The sequence below is a fragment of the Danio rerio genome, chromosome 7 (genome assembly GCF_052040795.2).
Source record: "Danio rerio strain M-AB ecotype USA chromosome 7, GRCz13ab, whole genome shotgun sequence".
In the NCBI taxonomy this organism is placed as follows: domain Eukaryota; kingdom Metazoa; phylum Chordata; class Actinopteri; order Cypriniformes; family Danionidae; genus Danio; species Danio rerio.
Genome location: NC_141027.1, coordinates 41,133,527 through 41,150,702, shown reverse-complemented (window position 1 = coordinate 41,150,702; position 17,176 = coordinate 41,133,527). Strand labels below are relative to the sequence as shown.

At 37.2% G+C, this 17,176-nt stretch overlaps 1 protein-coding gene across 12 annotated transcripts in view; it reads right to left on the bottom strand.

Annotated features, from left to right (window-relative positions):
- Positions 1-17,176, bottom strand: part of shha (sonic hedgehog signaling molecule a) — a 108,121-nt gene that overhangs the window by 60,275 nt on the left and 30,670 nt on the right. For 6 of the 12 annotated variants that reach the window (XM_087258780.1, XM_087258786.1, XM_087258784.1 and 3 more), the window contains exon 4: positions 10,011-10,178. The exons of the other annotated variants lie outside the window; for them this stretch is intronic. The gene's annotated coding sequence lies outside the window, so the exon portion shown is untranslated. The remainder of the gene's footprint in view (positions 1-10,010; positions 10,179-17,176) is intronic. 12 annotated transcript variants of the gene reach the window in all.

Sequence of the window (17,176 nt, the reverse complement as noted above, 5' to 3'; positions counted from 1 at the left end):
GAAATTAGTCGACATCGCCAAGCCCTACAGTTCATGCCATAAGTAACATTTCTCATGTGAGTTAATGCAAAAGCACTGTAAAATATTTTTCTCATATCTTACAAACCAATTAATTAAACAAACCAATGTGTGTGCAGATTAAAGATAGTCTTTACCTAATCATTCAGAAGTTGTAAATAAAACTATTGGTCAACCAATAGGATACATTTTTAGGTTTCACATGATGTTGTTAAGCATTCAATCTATCCAGTGCTTTGTTCTGTACCTAGCACCCATAATGCTTTTTGTAAATTATGAGAGTAACTGAATGCCAACATGCAATTTATTAGAATGAACAATTTACTTTCAGCAGACCATGAAAGAGAAAGTAGGAGGAAAAAAACTAGGTGAACTTAATCAAGCTTTGGATACAGTTACACTTCAGTGATGTTTACCAAACAGAAAACTACTTTAAATTATTTAGCTTGTTAGTGAACTATTAGCATAGCACCAAATGACTTACAAACCACTTCAAACTGCACTGCTAATTATTGTGACTTATCCATTGCAAAGAACTGAAGGAGTGATTGAGTGTAGGATAAGCACTGCAGGTTTTGTGTCTTTTTAGTGACTTTAGGCTTGTCCCAATGCCCACTTATTCAGCCTTTGCACTTGACCATTGGCATGATTGATGTCCTGTATATGGCCCAAGCTTTCAAATGGGTGTGAAGGCTGCAAGGGTGTTTTTCATTAACCAACTGGACACACAGCACAAGTGTTGTAAAGTGCAAAATAAAATGAAGATTGGAACGAAGATTTATTTACACATTTATTATTTTGCCATTTCAAATAAACTATTCAGTGTCCCTTTGAGTGGCACAATTTAACTTGTGTTTCTAATAATATAATAAATGCAATTGTGAAAGTTTGATAAATTACACATTCTCAAAAATTCTTACAAAATTCAGGGTGAAATTATATCTAATTCACTTTTGAAGCAAAGCACTTTTTTCAACCCTGAGATATTTTCTTTCTGTTAGGGACATTTCTGACCTAAGATATAGAGTGGAGGAACTATAACGTCACTTTGTAGGCTAATCGGCTGCTAGCATAAAACTGGTTCCCTCGTGAAAATCCCTATAGGATTTTCCCATAGGCTTTTCGAAGATAGCAAATAATAAGCTCTGTGTTCAAACACTGTTCATTACACTTACACGTTTTGTCCAGCCGGATAATCCTCACACAAAAATACAACTTTGAGCACTTTTGGATCTTAAATGCAAACGCAAAAGTTGAAAAGCTAACATTAGGCTATTAACGGACTACAGAGCCCTCGGGGCGCTCGTCTGTGACGTCAGCCCCACCCTGCAACAGACGACTTTTCAAGCTTATTTTTAGAAATATTGTCCATGATAAAGAGTTATTCTCTCGTTTTATTATATTATAATCCACGCTATATATTATAAACATAAATACGCAAAAACACATAGACCTATGTGCCTTTTAAATCGCTTTTACGTGGGAAATACATCTGTTTTGCTTTACGGTTGTTCCAAAAGTTATAAAACTGCGTGTATAAATCTGCCTATATAGTATTATCATAAGACATATTTAAATAAGTGTATCACTCGCGTGCAAACAGCTCGCTTACCTTAACAGACGACAGAAATGAGGCGTAAGGAGGAACAATCAAATGCCTGCAAGTTCCATCATCATGGACACAGAGCAAGTTCAAAATTCTTTTTATCTCACGACGTACAGCGAAAAGCAGTTCATACAGTCTCATCTGCTATACATTTCATGGATGAGTGTAAATGCAGTAATGACGGAGTTAAATGTGTTCAGATGCAGAAAAAAAGACGACTAAAATCTCTTGATCACATTAAAAAAACAGTTAACATGCATATATTTTTACACATTTATTCACACGTTTGCATTACTGAGAGCAGGACAGAGACAGGCAGCACTGTTAAGCAGTATCTTCATAATATCGTTTAATTAAAATAAATGATCAACAAATGAATGTGTCTCGACAGCCTTTACAAGTGAAGGAATTATCTACACACAATCTGAATTCCCATTTAGAAAAACACAACAAAATATAAAATACTCTTCATGAAAATAACTAAATAACAGCCAAATCCAAACGCCCAACACAAGCGAGCTGCGCTCCAGACCAGATCAGCCAGATGACGTATAATGTCTCCGACACCGCCTGTAGTCCCATTTAGCAACTTGATAGCAACCGTCTTTTTAAAGAAGCATAATTTATTTAAAAATCCAAAAGTGTGCTGTAACTGATGTGTTTCATGTCGTAGAACAAAACCTCAAAGTACCTTGAATTTGTGTTGGCCACAGACCTTATTTAAGCTATTCTACTGAAACCCCATACAAAAAACCCATTGACTTTGGGAAGAGGGAACCGGAAGTGCTAAAATGCTAACTCGCTTCCGGGTTTTTGCATACAAATTGACATCATAGTTCCTCCACTCTATTGTATGTGAAATTTAAGCCCCCTCATCCTCCATACACAGCAACAGTCCAGAAAATTGCAAACAAACATGTCACTCATATCTTTTTGAATGGGAAAAGTGTAACTGTCAATATGGTGAATGAAGGCCCCGCCTAATAGTACAGGAGCCAACCATCGATTGCTATAGACTGATGATACTCTGGGGCAGGGGTTTGGACCAGATGTGAGTTTCTGCAGATTTTTTGTGGTTTGGATGTTTAGAAATGAAACTAAAGAGACAGCTGTTGTTTAGTTTTATTGGTGATTCCTAATGTGAAATTTAATTGTAAGCTTGGCAAGCAGTTTAGGAGAATTTGATGTTTTCCCATTCAGACAGAATGCCAGAGCATACTGCCCGGGAGGCGTTTCCAAAATGGCCGACCAGTGAAATGACTTGCCTTAAAGGGAATTTGCTAATAGCCACAAGTGTTTTGTGTGCTGCTTATGCGCGCTTTGCATTTTAACCACCGGCTGCACCTCATGTATTTGCTGTTGTGGGCTGTGCGCATTATGTCAGTCAGTACGACAGTTACATCAGTCGCATCTTTTTCATTTCCAATCAAATAAAAGCAGAGGCGGGGTTTTCGTTGATGTGCCTGCAGTGTTTGTGTTGTCAAGACGACTACATAGACTATTGAAGATGGAGGAGAGACTAGTGGTCGTTGTTTCAAGTTATCCAGAACTGTAGGATTTCACAAGTATTGAATATCACAATATTATTCAATATTACAATTACAACATTATCAACAGCAACACTCGCGCACAATTCTGATTCAGCTGTTGCCTAGTGACATAAAAAAGGCACTGTGCTTCTTTTTGTCTTGAAAAAAAAAGGCAGTCTGGTGCGCCTTGTGTTTTGGAACTCAAACGCGTGATTGGTGTGATCGGGCCCTTGTTGTGTAAAAAAAGCAAATCTATATGAATGAGTCACTAAATTTACCCAACCAATTTGAAAGAATAACACAAGAAAACAAAACCTCATAAAAAATTACTTTTGCTGCTTGTTTAAAATACTTTAAAATGTTTTTTGGAGGGCGACGCAGTGGCATAGTAGGTAGTGCTGTCTGCTGTGCTGCTTCCAAAGACATGCGCTGTAGATGAATTGGGTGGGCTAAATTGTCCATAGTGTATGAGTGTGTGTGTGAATGAGTGTATGTGGATATTTCCCAGAGATGGGTTGCGGCTGGAAGGGGATCCGCTGTGTGAAAGCGTGCTGGATAAGTTGGCGGTTCATTCTGCTGTGGCGACCCTGGATTAATAAAGGGACTAAGCCGAAAAGAAAATGAATTTTTTTCACCAAAAAATTTTTTTTCACAACTTAATTATGTTCAACCTACTTAAATTTGTAAAAATGATTAGGTTAACTTAAATGATTTGTTTTGGAACATGAAGGAATCGTGAAGCATTTTTACAGTGTATGTTGTGTCTCAAAAGTTATGCAGTTGTTCATGGAGTAAACATCCTTAAATGCCCTTTTTGTATATGGTTATTGTCATTCTTGTTTATTATTGAAAGCAATATCACTCTGTTGCACTGCATCCTTGTTGCAAGTCTTCAGTATTGCTTATAGAGCTGCAGTATAACATTGTTTGCAGCCTACACCATTATGCAGTTCAGTTCATAATAACTGATGTAGGTGGTGATAGTTCATATTCAGTAGGACAGATATTAGTAATCACCGGCTATTATACGGCAAGTACTGTGAATTGTGGAATATGCCCTGCGATTATGATCTTATTGGTGTTGGAGGGCAGAAAGAGGACAGGGATTGGCTCGCAAACTTGTCTGGCATAGTAATGGACTATGATAATGCTATTGATGACAGCATAATGTGTCCATGAATTAAATAAGATCTGTGATGATATTTGTTCAGCTCTCTCATGAACTGCCTTGTGGACAAAAGAGCACACTGAGGCAATGGGGAAAGAAAGAGATCAGAGAGAGGCCGAGAAAGAGAGACGGAACAGAAGAGGATGACGTAAAGGAACAAGACGGAGAAGGGAGAAAAGAGTGATATGGACAAATCTGTCAGGACTTGTTGGCGTTGTAAAGGTCAAACGAATGGTCAGGACTATAGTCTGTGGGTTCTACATGTCTAAGCAGAGCATGGCACAGTCACCTGCACTACTTTGCATGAGCTTTTTGGCAGGCTGAGAAAACTCTTTAAAATGGTCTCAGAGGTGAAGGCCTATATGTTGAGGAGAAGAGCAGAGGCCTGTTTCTATCTCTCAATCTGAGCCTCTCAATCCCAATCACAGGCACATTGTTCTCATCATGTTGTGGAAAAGGCTTTTGACAGGGCACAGTGATGAATCACCCACGCCAGTCTTTCAGCAAGGGAAATAGAGTGAGCGAGGGAGAAAGAGACAGAGAGAGACAGAGTGAGAGAGAGAGAAAGAGAGAGAGAGAGACAGGGCCTCACAATGTAAGGCCGGCAGAGAGGAAGGAGAAAAGAGGAAAAAAAAAAACATCAACCACACAACATTCAATTCATTTCTGTACCTCTTTCATGTCTGGCTCTTTTCATTGGTGCGACGGTGTTTTAAAGTTATTCTCTGCTTCTTCTTTTTTTCCCCTTCAGGATCAGCTTGAGCAAATAGCGAGAGGCAGAGGCTGAAAGAGGAAGTGCTTTTACCTGGGCAGAGGTGCTGATGGCCATGAGCTCCCTGTTATGTTGGAGACTCTTAGAAAAACAAACGTTAAAAAGGCGCAGATCCATTACTGATGAGCTACTAATGTCTTTCAGAGTGTCAGATCCTTACAAAGAGAAAGCATATTTCCTAGCATAGTCAGATGGTGACATAAAACTGTTAGAAATCCAGTGTTTTCTTTGCTTGTTTTAAGCTATCTTTAGAAAGCACAGATGAAGCAAAAGCTTCAACTAAGTGAACATCCTATAAGCAACAATTAGTAAATTAATAAATAAGTAAATACACAATTGTCTTTCCATTTTTGACAAATTGAAAATCTTGCAAATCTATGTTGATGGTTGTAAATCACATATATTTTTAAACAAATGCTAGTAATAAATAGTGAATGAAAATTATACAGCATTTAATTTTAATATTTGCATATTAGTGTGTCTGTGGACAAAATTTCCTTTTTTTTATCTTATGGGACATTTTTGGGTCAAGATAGAAAACATAAATCATACCAAATGTTTTTTGTTAATTCTTTAAAATTGCAAAGATAGAGGAATTGATTAAGATTCAAAACATTCAAAAATGTAGGATCAGTAACATTGTACAACAGTAACATTGATATAAGCATCTTTATTTCAATGAAATTATGTTTCAAGAGTTCACACTTAGCTCATGACTTACGAAAGCTCATTTGGCATGCTGTCCCGGGAGAAAGCCCTGAGCTCAAGGCATTCCTCGAGTCCAGGGCTCCCTCCCTTTGTGGGGCAAAGGAAGATTGAGCTCAGGGCGATCTCAAAACTCCCCCGCAGCTAGCCAAGGTGAACTTCCTGAGAGCGAGACGACTAGTAAAAGAGACTTAGGTTTAAGAGGTCTATGATGCGGAGAATAATTATTATTATTTATTTATTAAAAAGATACCAGAAGCTCAGTAGGGAGCCGGAGCTATTGGTATTGCTGCTGGGCCACCGAGCTACCTATTTTGGATAAAGGTGGAAGAGGGGGGAGGAGGGGGGATTCTTCAAGACGAAGATAGTTGTAAGTGGAGAAGGAGGAGATATATAAAGGAACTAGGGATCCTTGATTAAAGGATCGTGATTAGCTAATATGAGCCAGCTGGTTTAATCATGAGTACGTACTCCTCTCGAAATTAGTTTAATAGATTAAACTTCACTTGTTGTAACTTTCTATAAACACATTTACTGTTAGATTTTAAAAATAAATATTTTATTTATTATTTTATTTTATTTATTATTTTAAACTGAAATGCCTGGGAAAAAAAGTTTCATTGTGTGCTTTTCCAAAATTTAAATGGCTGTAACGTGATATTTACATTTTGTCAATATTTACAATTGCAATTATTGATCTAATTTATGCAGTATGCATGATCATAAGTGTCACAATCATTAGCGATTTATTCCATACAGATGGAAGGACTAAAATCCCATCACCACATGGACTACAAATCCTGTGATGCACCACACACACACACCTGTTCTAGTTCTCCTAGAGCTGCTCAAGAACTGATTACACAGACTACATATAGAGTACACACACACACACACACACACACACAGAGAGACTTTGCTGAGTCTCGTTAATGTTTATCTCCGGTAACATTTCTAGGCATTTATCCAGTCTGGTCTTTCCATGCATCGATCTTTGTCCTGTGTTTCTTGTCTTGATTTCTTGCTGCCTAGCCTGACTATTCGCTTGTTTAGACTACGACTTTGGATTGCTTGTATGCTTCTGTTTTGCTCCGGTGTTGACCTTTGCTACCTGACAATTCTTTGTTGAATAAAGTACTGCATGTGGATACTCAACTATGTTGCCAGCATCCTCAGTTACAATAACGGACTTCCAAAAAAAATTTGAATGTTAGTTAAAATTGATAATGAAAACCATTGACAAAAATCATTATAATATTAAGTCTCTATTAAAACCTAACAAATTATTGAAACCCCATTAATCTTTCAACTTCACATCATTGAGATGATCACGATGTCCTGTGCTGATGTGTAAGATGTAGGAGGAACCATTGCTTACAGTACAATTATAGAGCAACGTGACTGCAGGAGGAGCCAGACTCAAACCACATGCTTCCACCACACCTCCTCAAACCCCAGACTAAACAACATGTGTCGATTGACAAGCCCCAAATTTCACTAGGCCTTCCTATTCTCGGCCTGCTGCCAACAAAGTATCCTGCTTATTAGTCGGCTAATTTCAACATACGCTGGACCTTTAAACAAGCCTAAAACCTTAAAACCAATCAAAGATAAATGCTCTATAATAAGACACAGTGTGATGCATAGTGAATTTCTCCTTGCCAAGTGCCCCGGGTCATACCTTTTTTGTTAACCAACTGAGTAATTATGCACTTTATTCTTGGGCTATAAAAGTGAAAAGTTTTTGCACAGGGTTGAGTTGGGCTGTGTTGATGAATGGGGCTTTAGACGAAGCCGGGCTAGTTAAAGCATGCGCACTGCACATAAACAGGAAACGGGTCCAGGTCCCGAATGCCACAGCTGTGGGTTCGCCTAGCCTTTGTGATCAGATACATATACATATTTCATATCCATTCAGCTCTAATCTCCCAGCCCCGAGATGGATTCTGTTTGGAAAGCCAGTGCAAACATTGCAAAACAAAAACGAGCGTTGATAATGGTCATGACTTCCGAAACTTTTGCGAAACCCAGCAAGACTGCTGGGTTGTTTTGATGGCTCGTCTGAATCGACCTGTTGGGTGCTTTTTTGTGTGAGAAAGATATTGCGCGTATAAAGGCCAACGAGGACGATGAGAGCAGTAGGTTAAAAAGTGAGACGCACCCTAGGCTGAGTGGGTTAGAGGGACTGACACCTGGGCAAACACTGCAGAAAGACTCATCTGTCATCAGCTCTGAGAACGAGCTCGAAACTCAGCCGCTTTTGTCGAGCCACAACAAAGAAGAACATATGAATTAATTTAACACTTTGCATTCGGCGGTCTCTGAGGTTGAGTTCTTTTAAAAACCAATACTATGGGTCAATAAACATCATAAATTACTAGAGTCGACGTCTTTGGACTTGAAGTTGATCTCCTCTCTTCTTCATTCGACATGTCCAAGACATACACAGTCATTATCCTTTACGCCTTACCTCCATTTCAGACTCTGAATTTGAGATTAAGTCAGACACAGTAGGAGATTACTAAAACGTCTGAAATTGATGACATGTTTGTGTTCTTTGTGCTTAGTGTTTTGTGATGCATACTTGGGGGCTGAGGAAAACTCTTGTGTGGCTGGGAATGCTAAGCCATTAAGGCCTGGATTCCATGGTGAGCTCAGAGCCGCACGGACTGTGAGTGTCACAATTACAAAAAACGGAGTATTAACGGACACACTAACACCCTTTAGCCATATTCAATCGAAATGCTTACGCAGAGTTCGCTGACAAAGAGTCATTATATGGAACCATATTCCAGTGGATATTACATTAAACCAGGATGTCATTCAGTTGTAGGGATACACAGACACCAAAACACTTAACACGTAAAATAGCTGTAGTCGAATGTTTTTTTATAAATATATTTTTATGAATATACCTAACAGGCAGTAAGATGAAATATTACTTCACCCATATTTTGACATTTTAGTTTTACAAATGTTGTTTGACACATTAAACACCAACTTAAATTTGCGTTAAATTTGACAATAACAATTAAGTGCGTGCAACGAACAACTGTAGATGTCAAAAAAAAAAAAGAAAGAAGAGTTGATGATGTGACATCAATTGCATGTGTGAACTTCGTATACAGAAACAGTTTGGGGATATTTTCACTCAGCCAAGAGTCTGCATTTTTAAACATTAAAATAGCTTCACACGGAAAAACTGTTTGTAAAAGTAAGAGAGCAGAAATGAACAAATGGACAGGCAGAATGTGGAAGGCTTTAAGGGATGCTGGGAAACCATATTTTAATTAAAAAGGTGGACAAAAAACAGGGGAAAATCCACCGAAAGAGGTGAGTGGAAGAACCATATACGTGATGTGACCTCTCTCTCTAAACACGATGAGGAGCGCTAAACAGCTCAAAAACAGTTAACCTATCAAAATAAACCACACACCATATATAATAAAGCTATATAAATGCATATGTCCTGTCAGTCCTGTGTAAACAACGACAAGCAGAGTTCATTTGTTTATATATTTATATCGTGAGATGGTGGATCGCGAGAACAGTTTGAAGTACACCAGCACACCAGTGTACAGTATATTTCTAAATGAAACAATATTAAAACAATATTTAGCTATGATGCATGTCTGCATTTTATTTGTTTATTTATTTATTGTTTGTTTATTGTTAATAATTGATTGTTTTTGCCTGTACTGTAGGAAGATCTATGTATTGCACATTGTTTATGCTGTATTTTCTGTTTTTAAATAATAATAACAATAAACTTGAAATAAATGCTTAATACTATGCTGAAGTTTTTGTTGCTGTATTAGAACTAAGATAAAGGAATCATATCTTTAATGGCTTAAAGTGATATGATGAATTAGAGTTATTCTGTTATACACAATAACTGGACATGTAGCACTCTTCTACAATTGAGAAATATAAATCACAATAGCTTTAGATTTTTAAAACTGACATTGAAAAATGTTATCTTCTTAGAATTGAGAAGCTTCTGTTGTCTATCTTCAAGTAAAATCTAAATATATAATAAAACGTTCCCAATCTAAAGGAAAAAAAATTGTATTACTCAAAATTTGAAAATATGGACTTATATGGCTCTTTGTCTCAAGGCCTCAATTGTAAAAGTGAAGTAAATGTGTATACTACTACAACTACTACAGCTACTACTACTACAAAAACTAAATAAATAAAAAATAATAATACTTATGATTGTTGTTGGGGCAACACAGTGGCGCAGTAGGTAGTGCTGTCGCCTCACAGTAAATAGGTCGCTGGGTTGCTGGATCGAACCTCGGCTCAGTTGGCGTTTCTGTGTGGAGTTTGCATGTTCTCCCTCCGTTCGCGTGGGATTCCTCCGGGTGCTCCGGTTTTCTAAAGACATACAGGTGCAGGTACAGGTGAATTGGGTAGGCTAAATTGTCTGTAGTGTGTGTGTGTGTGGATGTTTCCCAGAGATGGGTTGCGGCTGAAAGGGTATCTGCTGCGTAAAAACGTGCTAGATAAGTTGGCGGTTCATTCCGCTGTGGCGACCACGGATTAATAAAGGGACTAAGCCCACAAGAAAATGAATAATTGTTGTTGGGCATCACAGTGGGTAGCACAATCTCTTCACAGCAAGAAGGTCGCTGATTAAAGCCCTGGCTGGGTCAGTTGGCATTTCTGTGTGGAGTTTGCATGCTCTCCCTGTGTTCGCTGTTTCTCCACAGTCCAAAGACTATACTGCGATATAGGTCGGAAGGGCATCCGCTGCGTAAAACATACATGTATGCTGGATAAGTTGGCGGGTCATTCCGCTGTGGTGACCCCTGATTCATAAAGGGACTAAGCTCTTGCAGATGAATGAATGTATTTTTATTGTTGTTGTTATCATTAATTTTATAATCATTTTTACAAATGGCCTAACTTTATCTCATTTGAATACACAATTCTAACCTGCCTCAGAAGAAGAGTGGAAATGTGTCCTTGTGTATAAAACAAGATCTCTTCACCTCATGAGTTGTTGAAGAAAACCCTAAAATGACTAAGAAATAAGTATTGGATGCATTCAACAAATATGATGCAGGACAGTGCTATTATTACTGTTCTTGTTACTATTATTACTATATTTTATGGCCATATCAGACATTCATCTGAAACAAAAATGTGTCCTTTTCCTGTAATCATCAGTGTCAAGTTTAATCACACCCTTCTTAAATTCCCAAAAGAGCTTCTGCATATGATATGAGCACCAATATGTTAGCGGCTGACTGTGACACCGAGTTGAACATAAATCAGCTAAGCACATCAGAGAATGAGCTTCAGAGACATTTCCATGGCAACACATGCATTGAAATGGCAGAGACTGATTGTTTTCTGTCAAAGGCCAGCAACATGGACAGAAAACCTTGAGACCACGTCGACTAGCGCCGTGTGGAGGCTTTCACTTCTCACCAGCTAAGAAGACGCACAGCACTAGCACCGCTGTGCATGTAGAAAAGAAACTCTAAGCTGTTTAAGTCAGCCAGTAATCCAGCAATGAGTGCAATGTGACATGACCACTGGGGACAATGAGGCCATGCTCATTCATTCATTGTCCCGTCAGCCTGATATCATCCCCATGCTTGCTAAATCTGCTGCCAGCAGAGCGATGGGCTTCTTAACATCATTATTAATATGTTTAGAATAATCGGTGTCTTCATTACACCCTAAAGCTGCGGTAACAGGATTTTTCTTCTCACTGATATGCTTACAAAATCCTCAGAATGGCTGTCAGATTAAGGCTTTTCTGTGAATGAATGCCTTCTCCATTCTTAAGATCTGTATTCAGCAATTACTTAGATTCTTGAACCTGAGTCACAATTCAACTCCAGAGGAAAGAGGGGAAACTACACCCTCTATAGCCGCTAGTGATGCTTTAACAGCAACTGAGATATATAGGTGCAAATATTAATTCACTTAGGTCCAACAAGTGCTATGTGAGAAGCGTTTTATGAATATTTATTATATATACTTGGGCAGAATATATAACCTATAAAGTGAGGACAAATACTTTGTATTTTATTGTAGCTATTAAGAATGAGGCAAATCTTTACAGTTGCTTTAGTGATCTTTCATTCACACAATCAGAAACTTTCCAATGGAGTTTAGATAAAGACAACAACATTCTAAAACTATATTAGCTAAAAGGAAGAAATATACATTAAATGTTGCTCTGATATATTACATATATATATATATATATATATATATATATATATATATATATATATATATATATATATATATATATACACATAACATATATATACACATACATACATACACACACACACACACACACACACACACACATATATATATATATATATATATATATATATATATATATATATATATATATATGCAATTGTCAAAAGCATTAAACAGGAACAGTGGAAATGTTGAGTGACAAAAAGTTAAAGGTTTTCATTACAAGAATGTGGACAGAGTGGAGTTTAAAAGAAAAATCATAATAAAAAAATGTCTAATTAAGAGGACACAATATTTCCGCTATAAGCATTAGCATTTAGAATGAGAGCAAATTAAGAATTAAAATGCCTTTAAATGACTAAAATGATTATTGGTGAATAAAAGGAGTTCAGTGCTGAGTCATTTGGTGCAGCTTTGATATGCAGTACAAGCACAAACAGGAGCAAGCTTTTAAAAGTTAGCATGAGGATTAACACCCCTCCTATGGTAAATCTCTGTACTGCATGGCAATAAATCACTCCACTTAATTTCATTACATTTTCCATTAATCCACAGTTTTTTTGGCAGTCAAAATATTTTGTCTTAATGGTTTCCATACAGATTAAAAGCTTTGCTTTTGCCCTTGTGAAAGTTTGAAATGAATGAGATTTAAGGAATTTCAGGAATCCTCAAATAATGAAATGAATTTTATTCTACACATACCATTAGAAGCTGTTATGACATTCATCCCTCTGGGACTGTTCCTTATTTCAGAAAGACAAATGTCATTTAAAATCTTGAAATGTGGGTTAGCCAAATCATGATCAGATTAACTGAGCAGTCAAAATTTGACAGGTCTTCCTAAGCAGAAGTCATGTGATTACAAATGCTGAGAAACAGTTACTGAATGGGATTGGGATTTATATCACAAACCTCCTGCAGTTCCACACAGAGCCCCTAGGACATTACACACAAGTATAATTAGTATAATTACATTTCATTTCACAAGCCATTTTGGCATGTTTTCAAAAAAAGGTCAATGTCTGTTAAATGGTCACTAATGGTGGAAATGTCAGATGGCTTTTTGTAGCCAAAAATAACATGCCTATACAGAAACTGACTTTCGAGCTACATTTATTTCTTCTACACTGAAAGTGGATCCTATTGCAAAAAGCCTGTCAGCTTAGTTTCTGAACTTACTATTTTGATGGGCTCCCAACAAATATTCTGCTGAATAGAAACAGCTTAACAGTCCACAAATACTCTACTAATAATGCTACCTATATGTGCCTTAAGTGACGACATGGTAGCTCAGTGTGTAGCACTGTCACCTTACAGCAAGAAGGTTGCTGGTTTGAGCCTCGGCTGGGTCATTTGGCATTTCTGTGTGGAGTTTGCATGTTCTCGCCGTGTTCAGGTGGGTTTCCTCAGGGTGCTCTTTTTCCCTCAAAGTCCAAAGAAATGTGGTATAGGTGAATTGAATAAGCTTAATTAGCCATAGAGTTTGTGTGTGTGCATTTGAGAGTGTATAAATTTTTTCCAGTGTTGGGTTGCAGCTGGAAGGGTATCCGCTGTGTAAAAATTATGCTGAATAAGTTGGCGGTTCATTGTGCTTTGGTGACCCCTGATTAATAGGGATTAAGCCAAAAAGAAAATGAACGAATGAATGAATGAATGTTACTTACTGTGGGTCGCATTTAAATTACGTGGTTCAAGAAATCCAAATTCCAATTTTATTGCTGACACAAACATTTACAGGAAAATACATGGATTCTGATATTGTCGGATCATTCTTCATATAAATTTATACGTACATCTACCTTGAGTTTCTTTGTTGCATGTATAATGCAAGTGTCAACATAGGCTCATTGGAAATATGTATTTTGGCCTACATTTTTGTGAAACCACAAAAACGTACTTCAACATACGTTTAACTGCAGTTTCTAGGTAACTGGAATAGCTACAGCAGTCGCGATCGTCTGGTCTCATATGAAGCATGAGATCGCGATGACATATGATGACGTGTGCAGGTGCTGTAGTGCTGTCCCAGTTCTTAGGGGTAAATTTTGAAGCCCTTCCCCTTCACACTCATTTTTAAGGGCCAAGGGGAAGTGGAAGGGGTACAAAAATAGAATTGGGACTGAGCCTTAGAGGAGACGTTTACCTAATTTTGTACATTGTATTCCACTTTAATGAAACTATAGTAAACAAACTCGATTAATATAACCATTTAGAAAAAAACAGCATGTTCTACTATAAATTTTAGACTTAGAGCGCTTAGATCTTGGAATGTCACTGTGTCTGACGTCACAGGGTTGGTTCCGTTCTCTCAGCTAAACAGACTGTAAAGCTTAATTTAACCCAGTGCGTGAAGTTGTGGCTGAGTTTAGGAAAGAGTTTAGGTGAGTGATCCGCTGACCTACGTAATCTGTACGACAAGCTCTGCTTTCACATGGATAAGTGCATGAAAGACTAAGTAACATATTTAGATTTGTAGACAGCACCATCTAGTGGATGTGTCCACTGAAATGTGCAACAAAACATACCCAGAGCAATCTATTTTACGTTTCACAAAAATGTAGGCTGAGAAACTTATTTCCAGTAAGGTTTTTAAATGCACATATAGCAAATACTCCAGTCGTCCATATAATTAGTAACTTAACTCTAATTTGTAAATACTATTTTCATTGTAATATATTTATTCATTCATTCATTTTCTTTTCGGCTTAGTTCCTTTATTAATCAGGAGTGCCACAGTGGAATGAACCGCCAACTTATCCATGTTTTATGCAGCGGATGTCCTTCCAGCCGCAACCCAACACTGGGAAACACCCATACTTTTGCATCCACACTCATACAGTACGGACAATTTAGCGTATTCAACTCACCTGTACCACATGTCTTTGGACTGTGGGGAAAACCGGAGAACTGGAGTAGACCCACACAAACACCAACTGACCCAGGCAGGGCTCAAACCAGTGACCTTCTTGCTGTGAGGGGATCTTGCTACTCACTGTGATGCCTGTTATATATTTATCTATTATATAAAAACAATTGTTTTGTTACATTTATTTTTTCCTCCTTATACATTGAATAGTCCCAGTAACCTTTAAGCATCATTCCAGTTAAACACAAAGCTGGAAGAGAGCTACCTCACCACAGTCTGATGTGAAGTTAAAATACTAGCATCTTACAGTATGTCTCTGTTTGCTGTGAAAATTAACCATAACTATCTGTCTTCATCTCAACCACAGTGTGAGGTAGCATGTGAACTGCAATTTAAAGATGACAGCAGGAATGGGAATCTCTCCTAATGGCTAGATGGGCATTGCTGATTGGAAGCACTCCCTTGTCTCCAGCTCAAGAAACCAGTCATAAAAGGATTGGATCCTCAGACTGCATTGGCAAATAATAATTAACTCCCCTTTGGTCTCACAGACACAAGCAATAATTGACAAGGCAGATCTAAAGACCTCAAAAGACACTATACCGTGTTCTTATGATGGATTAACATCTGAAAGCATCCCAATAGAACGTTATTCCGAATACTTGTAATATTTCAGCAGGTGAAGTGTCTGAGCAGAAAACAAAAGGACATTTAGCCTTCCAGTGTGTATAGTCTACGGCCATAGATCCTAATGTCAAAATTTGTGTCACTGGGAAAATTAACTCTAAGAGAAAAATGTGAAAAGCATAATGAAGAGGAAGCGTGTGTGTTTGTGTGTGTGCGGCAAGACAATATAATGGAAGTCAAGATTCTCTATAGCAGAGATGCCCAAAGAAAAGCCAAAATCTGAAAGTTGGCCCATGGTAATCTTTGATTTGGCCCACCATCCCATTTTAAAAGAGAGGGAGAATGTTGGAAAGATGGTTGGGGCATATGCCTTTGACCGAGATTGTTATTTCAATTTTAATGTAGGGATGATGGGACGATAACCATTTTCAATGTATACCGCGGTTGGATATAGTCATGGTTTTAAAACCGCCAAAATTTTCAGCTATACAGTTGCTGAGGTTTGTGTAAGATTTTTTTATTTACATTTTTTTGGACAACATCATCTCAAGCAGCAAAAATAAATTCCAAAAATGCCAAAATTTTAAAGAAATCAGTGTTTTTGAAACTAATGAAGACAGCAGAAGCCAGTAATTGATTTGAATTATTTAGCCTGACATGTTTAACGTTACAAAATATGTTAAATGTTTCTCAAAATAAAATATATTGTGTTGAGTTTTTTTACCCAAAAACTTAAAAAGACCAATACCTTGAAACCGTGATATTTTTATCCAAGGTTATCATATTGTCAGAATCTTATACTGGCCCATGCCTATTTAATTGTAACCATTTCTTTCTTTGTTTTATTGCTGAGCTACAAAAAAAAAAGCCAACTGAAATTAAATGTTTCAATAAAATGTTGTAAATGAATCAGACTTTTAAAATGTAAAAGCTGTCACTTGACAAAAAAGCAATGCACAAGACATCGGCAAGCAAATCAATTAAGGCAAAGGCAGAAACAGGGTTTTCAGCAATGAGCTCCATTGTGTTATAAATGGGATTGTTTATGTTTTTACTGTAATAAGTTCATTATGAAATGTAAAGAATTATACTGCATTAGTTCATATGATTTAAAGCAAAACTTTCTAGATATTAGGGCTGTAACGATACACCAAACCCACGATTCGGTTCGTATCACGATTTTTGACCCACGATTCGATTCGTATCACGATTTTTTTTTTTTTTTTTGTGTGGGGTGGGAAAAAAAGATTTTTAAAATAATTTTTTATCAAATAACATTTGAAAAATCTTTATAAACTAAACATCAAAGAACAATATTACCTATGCAAATTATTAACAATATAAATAGCCATATATAAAATAAATAAATAGCCAAAGCTATATCACTTCTGTTTTCTTTATAACAAAATACTGTTGAAAATCTAAACAGAACTAAACTCCATTGTGTAGATGGTTCAAGCATGTTGAAAATTATTTTTCAATCAAGTTCTCTTACATAGAAAAAGTAAATTAAATAGCTACTAGGGATGCTCATTTCCTTAATTTTGCTAACCGACAACCGCCGCTCATTAATCGGTTATTAACGGTTAACTGGTCAGATAACTATTAATTTTATATTAAACAAATTGACGTGTCTATTTTGTGTCTG